Genomic DNA, 14368 nt, shown 5'->3' with positions numbered 1-14368 from the left:
GGCACTCTCTGTCCCTCTTCTGATGTCTCTGTCAGAAGCTTTCTCTGTTCCTTTTCTCACTTTAATAAAACTCTGCTACACAAAAGCTCTTGAGTGATCAAGCCTGGTCCCTGGTCCCAAAGCCAAATCTTCTTCTTCAGAGATCATGAATCCGACATTGTTCACTGTAAGCTATCATGAGGAAGGGTCTGCTCCATGCTCCTCTACTAACTTCTGGTGATAGCTGGCAATCTTTGGTGTTCTTCACTTGGAGACGCATCACTTCAATCTCTGCCCTGTCTTCATGTGGCCTTCTCCCCTTGTGTCTTTACACCTTCTTCGTCTTGTGTGTTTCAGTTCAGTTCAGTTCAGTCGCTCAGTCGTCTCCGACTCTTTGCGACCCCATGAATCACAGCACGCCAAGCCTCTCTGTCCATCATCAGCTCCCGGAGTTCACTCAAACTCATGTCCATCGAGTCGGTGATGCCATCAAGCCATCTCATTCTCTGTCGTCCCCTTCTCCTGCCCCCAATCCTTCCCAGCATCAGAGTCTTTTCCAGTGAGTCAACTCATTGCATGAGGTGGCCAAAGTATTGGAGTTTCAGCTTTAGCATCAGTCCTTCCAATGAACACCCAGGATTGATCTCCTTTAGAATGGACTGGTTGAATCTCCTTGCAGTCCAAGGGACTCTCAAGAGTCTTCTCCAGCACCACAGTTCAAAAGCATCGATTCTTCGGCGATCTGCTTTCTTCACAGTCCAACTCTCACATCCATACATGACCACGGGAAAAACCATTGCCTTGACTAGACGGACTTTTGCTGGCAAAGTAATGTCTCTGCTCTTCAATATACTATCCAGGTTGGTCATAACTTTCCTTCCAAGGAGTAAGCGTCTTTTAATTTCATGGCTGCAATCAGCATCCACAGTGATTTTGGAGCCCCCCAAAATAAAGTCTCACACTGTTTCCACTGTTTCCCCATCTCTTTCCCATGAAGTGATGGGCCCAGATGCCAGGATGTTTGTTTTCTGAATGTTGAGCTTCAAGCCAACCCTTTCACTCTCCTCTTTCACTTTCATCAAGAGGCTTTTGAGTTCCTCTTAGATAGAATAGGGAAACGGAGTCCAAAATGGCGGTGGCTAAAAGACAAGGAAGAGAAAAGCCCGCGAAAATAGAATAAAGGAAGATCAAAGAAAGGTCCAAGGACCAGAGTGAGAACTTCAGGTAGAACAGCATTCCTGACTGAGCCCAATTTGCATAGGGCAGACCCAGGGGGAAGAAAACATATAAAAGGACTAGCCAAGCACTCTCTCACTCTCTCTCTCTCTCTCTCCCACGTGCGTATGCTCTCTTTCTACCCACTCCTCCCCGATGCGTGTGGAATGCTCCTCCACTCTCCTGTTCTTCGAGGATGGATTCTCCTGCTATCTTCCAAATAAAATAGAGCTGTAATACTGATTTGTCTAAGAGCTATGACATGGTTTGTTCAAGACCCAAGAGCTGTGATGCGCTGAAGGCTTTAATGTCTGTTGCCCCAAATCATTGTTGTGATGAGACAAGAACTGAGAAACATCCACTCGCCTGACATTTCTATGTCTTCGCATAGCACATTCCTGTTTTACAGGTACACCAGCCCTAGTGGTTCAGTTGGTAAAGAATTCACCTGCAATGTGGGAGACTTGGGTTCTATCCCTGGGTTGGGAAGATGCCCTGGAGGAAGGCATGACAACCTAATCCAGTATTCTTGCCTGGAGAATCCCCATGGACAGAGGAGCCTGGTGGGCTACAGTCCATACGGTCCCAAAGAGTAGGACATGCCTGAGCAAATAAGCACAGTACAGCCATATTGGATCTGGGGCCCATTCTATTACAGTCATCTTAACTATATTAATTACATATCAAATTGGACTTATTTCCAATTAAGGTCAGACTCTCATGTTCTGGTGGTCAAACTTTAACATATACTGGGGGAGGCACAATTCAACCACTAACTCTCTCTTAATAATACTATTAACACCACTTTAAGAGTGCTAAGTCATTTCAGTCTTGTCGGACTCTTTGTGACCCCATGGACTCTAGCCTGACAGGTTCCTCTGTACATGGGATTCTCTAGACAAGAATACTAGAGTGGGTTGTTATTTCCTTCTCCACGAATCTTCCCCACCCAGGAATCTTCCCCACCCAGGAATCAAACCCATGTCTCCAAAGTCTCCTGCACTGGCAGGCAGATTCTTTACCACGAAAACCCCCTAGGAAACTCAGTTAAGAAACCTCTCTAAATGGCTCTTCTGAACCACGAACGAGCGTATCTCTTTCTCTCTCTAATCTCAAACCACACAGTATTATCAATCACATGACTGCCATTCTGAAGACTTCAAAGTCACAATATTATTATTGCTTTGTGGCATTTATTACATAGAAAACATTTAAAACAATTGGATCCATTCTAATAGACCCAAGCACCATATTACCTCACATATTGATTTTATTTCCCATGTGATCAAAGACATTGCACACAAACAGAGAGAGACTCCTAATATTTTACAAAATCATCCATCACACATCAGGCTGACATCTTCTCAAATGACGAAGGGAGGCTATGAAGATCTAATCCCTGACTAATGCCCCTATTTTAAAAATCCCCTGTAGACATCCATTAGCCAATATTTTGAGAGAAACAAGCCAGAGGAGACAGCTCTATCAGTGTCAAAGGGACTGCTTTTAAAAGTGACCTTGCTTGTTGAATATCCAGCATGGTAAGAGAGTAGCATTTTTGTACACACATAGACTCATTCACTTGCATACACGTCCTCTGGAAAATGCTGTGCAGAAAAGAAAGCTCTAGAGAATGATAACACGTCTGTTACCTGAAATGAAACTTGTTAAAATGCGACCTAGGACAACCTGCAATCAAATCAATGGAACAAAATACTCTGTGAGCCAACAGAAAGCATAGCGCCAACATCTACAAGACATCACCTGGTTATATGCCTGCCTCTGTGTGTATTCTTTATAATCCATGCTTAGAATTCTGTACATTTACAGGCCTCTGGTGAGAAACTTGCAACTTGATTAAGAGCTGAAAAATATAGAATGTTAATGCAAAGCATACTGATTCCCCCCTCCCCCAAAATTGATTTCATTAAAAGATAAGAATTATGTTGACAGTTAAGTAAAAGAAATATCTTCATATTGTTTCAAAATCAAATCATTTAACCAACTTAATCCTTTTAGTGTACTAATTTTTCATGAAGTTAAAGTATGTTTTCCCAGCAGTCATGTATGGATGTGAGAGTTGGACTATAAAGAAAGCTGAGCACTGAAGAATTGATGTTTTTCAACTATGGTGTTGGAGAAGACTCTTGAGAGTCCCTTGGACTGCAAGGACATCCAACCAGTCCATCCTAAAGGAAATCAGTCCTGAATATTCATTGGAAGGACCAATGCCGAAGCTGAAACTCCAATACTTTGGCCACCTGATACGAACAACTGACCCCTTGGGAAAGACCCTGATGCTGGGAAAGGTTGAAGGCAGGAGGAGAAGGGGATGACAGAGGATGAGATGGTTGGGTGGCATCACCAAAATGATGGACATGAGTTTGAGTAAACTCTGGGAGTTGTTGATGGACAGGGAGGCCTGGCGTGCAGTCCATGGAGTCACAAAGAGTCAGACAGGACTGAGTGACTGAACTGAACTGAAAGTATGTTTGAGAAAGTAATTGTGTAAATCCTACATTAATTTGTTGTCTGTTTTTAGACAATTTCATTCTGCCTATATACTGCTTGGATGAACTATTTGTAATCAGGCTGATATGGAATAATTGCCTTTTCACATTTTCAATGATCAAAAGATCTAGTATGGTCCAGTAATGAAATGCATGTAGTCTGCACATTAGTTCATATCATCTATACACATTTACGTTTTCTTGCCTTGCCAACAACTTAGTTCAACCATTTTTGAACAGGGATATATGAGATATATTCATGTAACCCAGTGTCTTCTATCTATTTTATATCTATTTAGTTAGTAGTTATTTTGTACATAATAGTGAAGGCTATTTATTTTCCAGGATATTCTCCCTTTCAATGGAGCAGCTTCACAACCTCTTTGATTTGTTGCAATTTCAAGAAAGATGGTGTTGGGAGTGAAACAAGCATCAAACATCAAAAGAAACTTAAAAATTTTTATAGATCTTCCTAATTTCTGGCTTAATAGAAAAATGCTGGATTCTTTTATCTGATCAGCATTTAATATAGAACAAAATGTTGTCTCGGTTGAAGTGTATCAAAATAAATGAAGATTCACATAGATAAATACTTTGAAAATAAAGGAATAGTTACACAAAATTTTTAAAATGATACAGGATGCTTGGGGCTGGTGCATGGGGATGACCTGGAGGGAGGATATGGGGATGAGGGAGGTGGGAGGGGTGTTCAAGAAAGAGAACACATGTACACCCGGGGTGGATTCGTGTCAATGTATGGCAAAACCAACCAATATATTAATGTAAGGTAATTTGCCTCCAATAAAATTAAAAAAATAATAATAATAATTGTGAATATTCTTCTTTGATACTGTACCAAGATTGTACAATATTTTCTTAAAGTTATTTGCAGTGTAAAATCTGAAGCCATATTAAAAAATGTTTCATACTATGTGACATTAAAATCCATTGATTTATCTTCAGCTTAAAATGGATATTTTACCCATGCATGAATTTATAACATCACTCATTTGTCACTGACATATAGATTTTCTAAAAGAAGACATTTTATTACACAATGCAAAAATTATTCATGTCATCATTAACCTCACCAGAAAAGTCTCTACATGTTGGGAAGTTGTCAAATACAGATAGTTAAATACGACTTTTCAAAATTACAATTTTTGCTTCAAATTTTAAATTTTTATCAATGGCAACTGTGAGATTTTATATATATTATATATATATATATATATATATTATATATATGTGTGTGTGTATGGATCTCTACTCATGATTCCTGACACAGATTTCCCAAATCCTAGAAAATAGAATGTTAGCAGAATCCTTCATTCTAACATTTAATTTTTTGACCTTAGTTCCAAGTACAGAGCTACAAAAACCCTTGTCATTTCCTAAGTGATAAGAGTACTAGAAGCATATTTTTTTCCTAAATTTAATCTTTAACCCAGGTCCCTGACACAGGGCTCCTAAGTCCCTTGGAATTTTCTGAGTGGTAGGAGAGTCTTTTGTTCTAACAAGGTGACTCTTGAGTGGTCACCAGAAAGACCAAAGCAGGATTAGAACCTTGAAAGTGTCAGCTCCACCCCTCACACCTCAGAGACAGAGGAAGGGCTGGAAATAGAGTTAGTGATTGATCATGAGTACATGATGATGCCTCTATAAAATTCCTAGCAGTGTGGGCATTGGAGAGTTCCCAGGCTGTTAAATGCATGTGTGTACCTACCAAGAGGGAAAGCCCCCTAAATCCATAGGGACAGAAAATCCAGGACTCAAGACGTTCCCAGCATTTGACCATTGTATCTCATTATCTAGCTATTCTTTTATATCCTTTATTATGTAATTAATTGTTAAACATGTTTCCCTGAGTTCTGACACAGAAAACTGTGTCAGAACTGAATCCAAGGGAGATGGTATCATAGGAACCTCTGATAGTCAAGTTGGACAGAAGTTATTAGTAACCTGGGGACCTAGCCCTTTGCTACTGGTACCTGGAGGTGGGGGCCATTCTTGTGGGACTGAGCCCTCAACCTGTGGAATCTTTTGCTAACACCAGATAGTGTCAAAATTGAGTTAAATTATAAGGCCCCCAGGTGGAGTGACCGAAAACTGTTTGGTGTGGTTTAAAAACCCACATATCTGGTATCAGAAGTGTTGTGAGGTGGGAAAGTGTGAGGGTAAAGGGGAAACATAGGGAAACTGAGTTTTCCCTTCTCAGCAATGAATATTGTTAGTCCTTTTCTCAAAGTAACAGGCTCATTGTGTTTGTTTACAACATTGGGGTTCAGGGTAGAATACCCTCAAATTTGCCACAAAGGCACTGATTATTTAGAATTAGAGCTGCCTTAAGAATAACCAATGCATGAGGAACACGCTGATTCACCTCTCCATTTCCCTGAAAACAGGAAACAAGTCTTTCATGTGAAAGGTACAGTCCCTGCATCTGGAAATAGAAGGACACTCATGTAGACAGAGATGGGGAATTTGTGACAAGAAGCTACATGAACACACCTTGGCACTTAGCTAATTTACTACCCCATTCTAAACACTGTTTGAATTTTTCACTAATTGTGTACACCAAACCTGAGCTCTTTTGTCCTGTCAACTTCTCACAAATTTGTTATTTCTTTGTCTAAAACATGTGGGCTTTTCTGGTGGCTCAGATGGCAAGGAATCTGCCTTCAATGCAGGAGACCCAGGTTCATTCCCCAGGTCTGGGAGATTCCCTGGAGAAGAGAAAGGCTACCCACTCAAATATTCTTTCTTGGAGAATCCCATGGACAGAGGAGCCTAACCATGGGGTTGCAAAGTGTCAGACACAACTTAGTAACTTTCACTTTTTCTGAAACATGTAAAAGTCCTCTGCTTGGGGTACTTCTTAGGCCTCATTTCTATGAGACCTACATGTGCAAAAGTTAAAATTTACTGTTTCACCTGTTAATCTGTTTTGTGACAATTTTATTATTAGTCCAGCCACAAGAACTCAAGAGGGGTAGAAGGGAAAAGTTTTCACCACCCCAACAATGAGATAATACTTACCAAATGAGCAAAGCCAAAGTCATGTTTTGTTCATTGGCTGTGTTTTCCAAAAACGATATTCCTTGAAAAAATGTGGCTACTATGGCTTATACTACAATCACATAGTAATTTTCATTGAATAAACAATGCACTTGGTCAGCAGCACAAGTGCTTTATATGTACTTCCCATTTCATCACACAGAATACCCACATTTCAGTTTAGTTCAGTCACTCAGTCCTGTCTGACCCTTTGTGACCTCATGTACCGCAGCATGCCAGGCCTCCCTGTCCATCACCAACTCCAGGAGTTTACTCAAATTCATGTCCATTGAGTCGGTGATGCCATCCAACCATCTCATCCTCTGTCATCCCCTTCCCCTCCAACTTTGAATCTTTCCCATCATCAGGGTCTTTTCCAAGGAGTCAGTTCTTCGAATCAGGTGGCCAAAGTATTGGAGTTTCAGCTTCAGCATCAGTCCTTCCAATGAATATTCAGGACTGATTTCCTTTAGGATGGACTAGTTGGATCTCCTTGCTGTCCAAGGGACTCTCAAGAGTCTTCTTCAACACCACAGTTCAAAGCATCAATTCTTTGGAACTCAGCTTTCTGTATAGTCCAACTCTCACATCCATACATGATTGCTGGAAGCTGTCTAGGTTGGTCATAGCTTTTCTGCCAAGAAGCAAGCATCTTTTAATTTCATGACTTCAGTCATCATCTGCAAAAAAAATTAAGTCTGTCACTGTATCCTCTATTTCCCCATCTATTTGCCATGAAGTGATGGGACCAGATACCATGATCTTAGTTTTCTGAATGTTGAGCTTTATAGCAACTTTTTCACTCTCTTCTGTCACTTTCATCAAGAGGCTCTTCAGTTCTTCTTTGCTTTCTGCCATAAAGGTGGTATCATCTGCATATCTGAGGTTATTGATATTTCTCCCAGCAATCTTGATTCCAGCTTGTGCTTCATCCAGCCCAGCATTTCACATGATGTACTCTGCATATAAGTTAAATAAGCAGAGTGACAATATACAGCCTTGACATACTCCTTTCCTAATTTGGAAACAGTCTGTTGTTCCATGTCCAGTTCTAACTGTTGCTTCCTGACCTGCATACAGATTTCTCAAGAGGCAGGTCATGTGGTCTGGTATTCCCATCTCTTGAAGAATTTTCCACAGTTTATTGTGATCCACACAGTCAAAGGCTATGGCATAGTCAATAAAGCAGAAATAGATGTTTTTGTGGAACTCTCTTGCTTTTTCAGTGATCCAGCGGATGTTTGAAATTTGATCTCTGGTTCCTCTGTCTTTTCTAAATCCAGCTTGAACATCCAGAAGTTCACGGTTCATGTATTGTTGAAGCCTTGCTTTGAGAATTTTGAGCATTACTTTACTAGCATGTGAGATGAGTGCAATTGTGCAATAGTTTGAGCATTCTTTGGCATTGCCTTTTTTGAGACTGGAACGAAAACTGACCTTTTCCAGTCCTGTGGTCACTGCTGAGTTTTCCAAATCTGCTGGCATATTGAGTGCTACACTTTCACAGAATCATTTTTTAGGATTTGAAATAGCTCAACTTTAATTCCATCACCTCACTAGCTTTGTTTGTAGTGATCCTTTGAACCTTAGGGGTTGAAGTTTTATAAAACAACTTTTATTGCTTCATAAAGAAAATTCTTAAGTGAAACCAGTGTCAGTGTGTGTGCATGTTTGTGTATGAGTGTGTAGGTTTCTGTTTGTGCTTTGTCTGCCAGGATACGTTTTTGCAAGAATATAACAGTAAATAGAATAGTGACTACTAGTGGAGTTTAGTGCCACTGCTTTAGCATGTTCTAAGGAAGCTGTGAAGTCAAGTGGGCCTTAGAAAGCATCACTATGAACAAAGCTAGTGGAGGTGATGGAATTCCAGTTGAGCTATTTCAAGTCTTGAAAGATGATGCGGTGAAAGTGCTGCACTCAATATGCCAGCAGATTTGGAAAACTCAGCAGTGGCCACAGGACTGGAAGAGGTCAGTCTTCATTCCAATCCCAAAGAAAGGCAATGCCAAAGAATGCTCAAACTACCGCACAATTGCACTCATCTCACACGCTAGTAAAGTCATGCTCAAAATTCTCCAAGCCAGGCTTCAGCAGTATGTAAACTGTGAACTCCCAGATGTTCAAGCAGGTTTTAGAAAAGGCAGAGGCACCAGAGATCAAATTGCCAACATCCGCTGGATCATGGAGAAAGCAAGAGAGTTCCAGAAAAACATCTATTTCTGCTTCATTGACTATGCCAAAGCCTTTGACTGTGTGGATCACAATAAACTGTGGAACATTCTGAAAGAGATGGGAATCCCAGACCACCTGACCTGCCTCTTGAGAAACCTGTATGCAGGTCAGGAAGCAACAGTTAGAACCGGACATGGAACAACAGACTGGTTCCAAATAGGAAAAGGAGTACGTCAAGGCTATCTATTGTCACCCTGCTTATTTAACTTATCTGCAGAGTACATCATGAGGAACGCTGGGCTGGAAGAAGCACAAGCTGGAATCAAGATTGCTGGGAGAAATATCAATAACCTCAGATATGCAGATGACACCACCCTTATGGCAGAAAGTGAAGAGGAACTCAAAAGCCTCTTGATGAAAGTGAAAGAGGAGAGTGAAAAGGTTGGCTTGAAGCTCAACATTCAGAAAACAAAGATCATGGCATCTGGTCCCATCACTTCATGGGAAATAGATGGAAAAACAGTGGAAACAGTGTCAGACTTTATTTTTTTGGGCTCCAAAATCACTGCAGATGCTGATTGCAGCCATGAAATTAAAAGACTCTTGCTCCTTGGAAGGAAAGTTATGACCAACCTTGATAGTATATTAAAAGCAGAGACATTACTTTGCCAACCAAGGTCCGTCTAGTCAAGGCAATGGTTTTTCCCGTGGTCATGTATGGATGTGAGAGTTGGACTGTGAAGAAAGCTGATCGCCGAAGAATCAATGCTTTTGAACTGTGGTGTTGGAGAAGACTCTTGAGAGTCCCTTATACTGCAAGGAGATCCAACCAGTCCATTCTAAAGGAGATCAATCCTGGATGTTCATTGGAGGGACTGATGCTAAAGCTGAAACTGCAATACTTTGGCCACCTCATGCGACGAGTTGACTCACTGGAAAAGTCTCTGATGCTGGGAAAGGTTGGGGGCGGGAGGGGAAGGGGACGACCGAGAATGAGATGGCTGGATGGCATCACCGACTCTGTGGACATGAGTTTGAGTGTACTCCGGGAGTTGGTGATGGACAGGGAGGCCTGGCGTGCTGTGATTCATGGGGTCGCGGAGAGTCGGACACGACTGAGCGACTGAACTGAACTGAACTGAACTGAAGGAAGCAAGTCTTATCAACTAATTCCTTGTGTACTGTCAGGGCCAGTATCAACATACTGATAAAGGAAAATAACATTAGTGCAATTAACAGAATAGTTTTGATGTCACCTTGTATATCTTTAAAAGGGGCCTTCTTTTAAAAGAAGTCCCTAGAGGTCTATGGATCATATATTTTGAGAATCACTGATAGACCTGGAGTCCTTAGAGAAGATAAAAGCCACATCTCTTGATTATATTTTTATATTTCCAATATTAAACTATTATGGTGTGCTCTGCTCTGCTTAGTCTCTCAGTTATGTCTGACTCTTTGCAACCCAATGGACTGTAGCCCAGCAGGCTCCTCTCTCCATGGGATAATCCAGGCAAGAATACTGGAGTGGGTTGCCATACCCTCCTTCAGGGGATGGTCCCAACCCAGGAATCAAACTCAGGTCTCCCACATTGCAGGCAGATTCTTTACCATCTGAGCCACCAGAGAAGCCCAAGAATATTGGAGTGGGTAGCCTATCCCTTGTCCAGAGGATCTTCCCAACCCAGGAATCAAATTGGAGTTTACTGCATTGTCGGTGGATTCTTTACAAGTTGAGTTAACAGGAAAGTCCAATGTTAAACTATACTTTATATTAACTCATAATTACTATTTGTAAAATACATCTCTTGTTTAAATATACTACCTTTTCCTTCAGATAACTTTAACTGAATTATTTCCCCCATTCAATGTTTTCCAAATTCTAATAAGAAAAGGCAGAAATTAAAAATTTTTCCCTAGACATTCCATGATATAAAGCACTTAGAAAGTCTTTTACTTGACAAGATTCAGTTTTGTATATTCTTCTTTGCCCATTATAATGATCACTATGTACTGCTGACAATTTGAAACTTCAGCTTTTTACTCTTAGCCTTATTAACTGCAGAAATTCTCATTATGATTTTAACCCATGGAAGATCAGACACAGATTTTTCTTGACAGCTTGAACATTTATTAAAAAAATGTATGGCCATTTTATAACCTGAATTGTCAGAAGACTTCTTTCCAAAAATTTAAATTAAATTGAAATTTCAAGTAGATATAACCTAGTCCTTAATGAATATTATTTCAGGAGCAAATGTAGGCATACAAAAAATCAATTTGTCTCCAAGAATTGAATAAATTTGAAGATAATCTTAGAAAACTATTCTTAGATGATGATGTCAAATTATATTCACAAAAAGGTATTTATAAAATACAAGAAAAATGTACATGTAAGCATACTTATGTATGTGTATTATATTTTTACACATATACATATATATATATATATATATACATGTATACCTGTTTATCTGCCTATATCTATCTGTCTGTCTATACTCATTTTTATTAGCTATTCCATCCATTTCATCACTAGGGTCTTTCTTTCATTTGGCATAAACACTTTTCTGGAATCAATTTTTAAATTAGTCTTAGTTGTAGTAAAATTTAACATCACCATAAGTTAGATCTGTATTCTTTGACTAACTCTAATTTTAGTATGAAAGTGAAGGTGAAGTGAAGTCGCTCAGTGGTGTCTGACTCTTTGCTTTCCCATGGATTGTAACCCACCAGGCTCCTCAGTCCATGGAATTTTCCAGGCAAGAGTACTGGAGTGGGTTGCCATTTCCTTCTCCAGGGGATCATCCCAACCCAGGGATCGAACCCAGGTCTTCTGCACTGAAGGCAGGTGCCTACTGAGGTAAAAAATTTGATAATGATATTGTGCAAACTAATAAAATTCTGTAATTAATTCATTCAGATATGTGTTTCAGACACTTTTTCACACTTGGAAGAAAGGATTATGACTACTGACATGGTTTCTTTCTTTCCCATCTTCCATTAATTTAGGGGAGAAAGCAGAAGTTAGTAACTATGTAAACCCATGAACAACATATAATTTCAGAAGTATAAGTATTTTCAAGAAAATAGAACTGAGGGCTGGAAAATAAAACTGAAAGCTGAGTGGGTATAATTTACATGGTCAAACAAAGCATCTTGTCAATATTACAAACTGAAACTGGAATGAAGAGAAGCTATCTTTACGGAGATCAAGAAGGGAGAGTTTGAGGCTGCAGTTTGTATGATTCTTAGTAAAACCAGAACAGAGACGTGGTCATTTCACAGGACAACATGGTCATTTTTATTCTGATGTAAGATGAATATGCAAAATGGAGGGGCTCAGATTCCACTTAAGAAGGCTTTAGTGGAGGATCAAGTTACAAGGCTTGAGAGAAAATACAGAACACTTTCAAGTTTACATGGGAACAGATGTAGAGAAATATGGAGCAAACTGGAGAATGTGGTATCACAAAACTTAAGATAATTAAGCTAGAGCATGTTTTACGCTTATAAGAGTTGTGGTAGACTGAAAATAGCTCCCCAAAGATGTCTACATCTGCGATGGTCAATTTTATGTGTACCTGGACCGTGGGGTCCTCAGGTATTGTTTAAAAATTATTCTGGGTGTATCTGTGAGTGTATTTCTGGATGACATTAGCAAGTAAAGCAGATTGCCCTCCCCATTTGGAGAAAGCCTCATCCTATTTGCTGAAGGCCAGAAGACAATGAAAGACTGAGTAAGGGAAGATTCCCTCTCACTACCTTACTGCCTTTGAATTGGGGCACTGGTCTTCTCCTGCCTTGAGATTGATACTCAGACTGGATCTTTTATCATCTGCTGGCCTGGTTTAAGGCCTTCAGACACTGAAACTACCACTGACTTTCCTCAAGCTCCAGCTTGTTAGACCTTGGGACTTCTCAGTCTCTATAATTCCATGAGCCAGCTCCGTCTATTTGTTGTTTTGTTCTGTCACTAAGTCCAGCCGGACTCTTTGCAACCCCCTGGAATATAGCCTACCAGGCTCTGCTGTTCCTGGAATCCTCCAGGCAGGAATACTAGAGTGGGTTGTCATTTCCTCTTCCAGGGGATCTTTCCAACCCAAGGATAGAATCTGTGTCTCTTATGTCTCCTGAACCGGCAGGTGAGATTTTTACCACTAGCACCACCTGGGATGCCCAATACAACACTCTTGTGGTTGCTCAGTCCTTCAGTCATGTTCCACTCTTTGCAACCCCATGGACTGCAACATGCCCAGATTTCCCTGTCCTTCACTATCACCCAGAGTTTGCTCACACTCATGTCCATTGAGTCAGTGATGCCATCTAACCATCTCATCCTCTATCACCCACTTCTCCTCCTGCCTTCAATCTTTCCCAGCACCAGGGTCTTTTCCAATGAGTCAGCTCTTTGCATCAGGTGGCCAAAGTATTGGAGTTTCAATTTCAGCATCTGTCCTTTCAATGAACATTCAAGGTTGATTTCCTTTAGGACTGATTTGTTTGATCTCCTTGCTGTCCAAGGAACTCTCAAGTCTTCTCCAGGACCACAGTTCTAAAATATCCATTCTTTGGTGCTCAATCACTTTATGGTCCATGACTACTGGAAAAACCATAGCTTTGACTATAGACTTTTGTCAGCAATGTGATGTCTTGCTTTATAATATGCCACCTAGGTTTGTCATAGCTTTTCTCCCAAGGAACAAGTGTGTTTTAATTTCATGGCTGCAGTCACCCTCAGTTCAGTTCAGTTGAGTTCAGTCGCTCAGTCGTCTGACTCTTTGCGACCCCATGAATCACAGCACGCCAAGCCTTCCTGTCCATCACCAACTCCCAGAGTTCACTCAAACTCATATCCATCGAGTCGGTGATGCCCTCCAGCCATCTCTTTCTCTGTCGTCCCCTTCTCCTCTCGCCCCCAATCCTTCCCAGCATCAGAGTCTTTTCCAGTGAGTCAACTCGTCACATGAGGTGGCCAAAGTATTGCAGTTTCAGCTTTAGCATCAGTCCTTCCAGTGAACACCCAGGATTGATCTCCTTTAGAATGGACTAGTTGGAGCTCCTTGCAGTCCAAGGGACTCTCATGAGTCTTCTCCAGCACCACAGTTCAAAAGCATCAATTCTTTGGCGATCAGCTTTCTTCACAGTCCAACTCTCACATCCATGCATGACCACTGGGAAAACGATAGCCTTGACTAGATGGACCTTTGTTGGCAAAGTAATGTCTCTGCTTTTTAATATACTATCTAGGTTGGTCATAACTTTCCTTCCAAAGAGCAAGTGCTTTTTAATTTCATGGCTGCAATCAGCATCCGCAGTGATTTTGGAGCCCAAAAAAATAAAGTCTGACTAGAACCCTGTAAATGTGTTACTTGAATGATAAAAAGGCCTATGCTATAGTGATTAAATTACAGTTCTCGGGAGATAAGTCTGGATTA

This window comes from Moschus berezovskii, chromosome 5 (assembly GCF_049115385.1).
Source record: "Moschus berezovskii isolate FMDL1 chromosome 5, NW_MosBer_1.0, whole genome shotgun sequence".
In the NCBI taxonomy this organism is placed as follows: Eukaryota; Metazoa; Chordata; class Mammalia; order Artiodactyla; family Moschidae; genus Moschus; species Moschus berezovskii.
Note: the sequence above shows the minus strand (reverse complement) of the source record.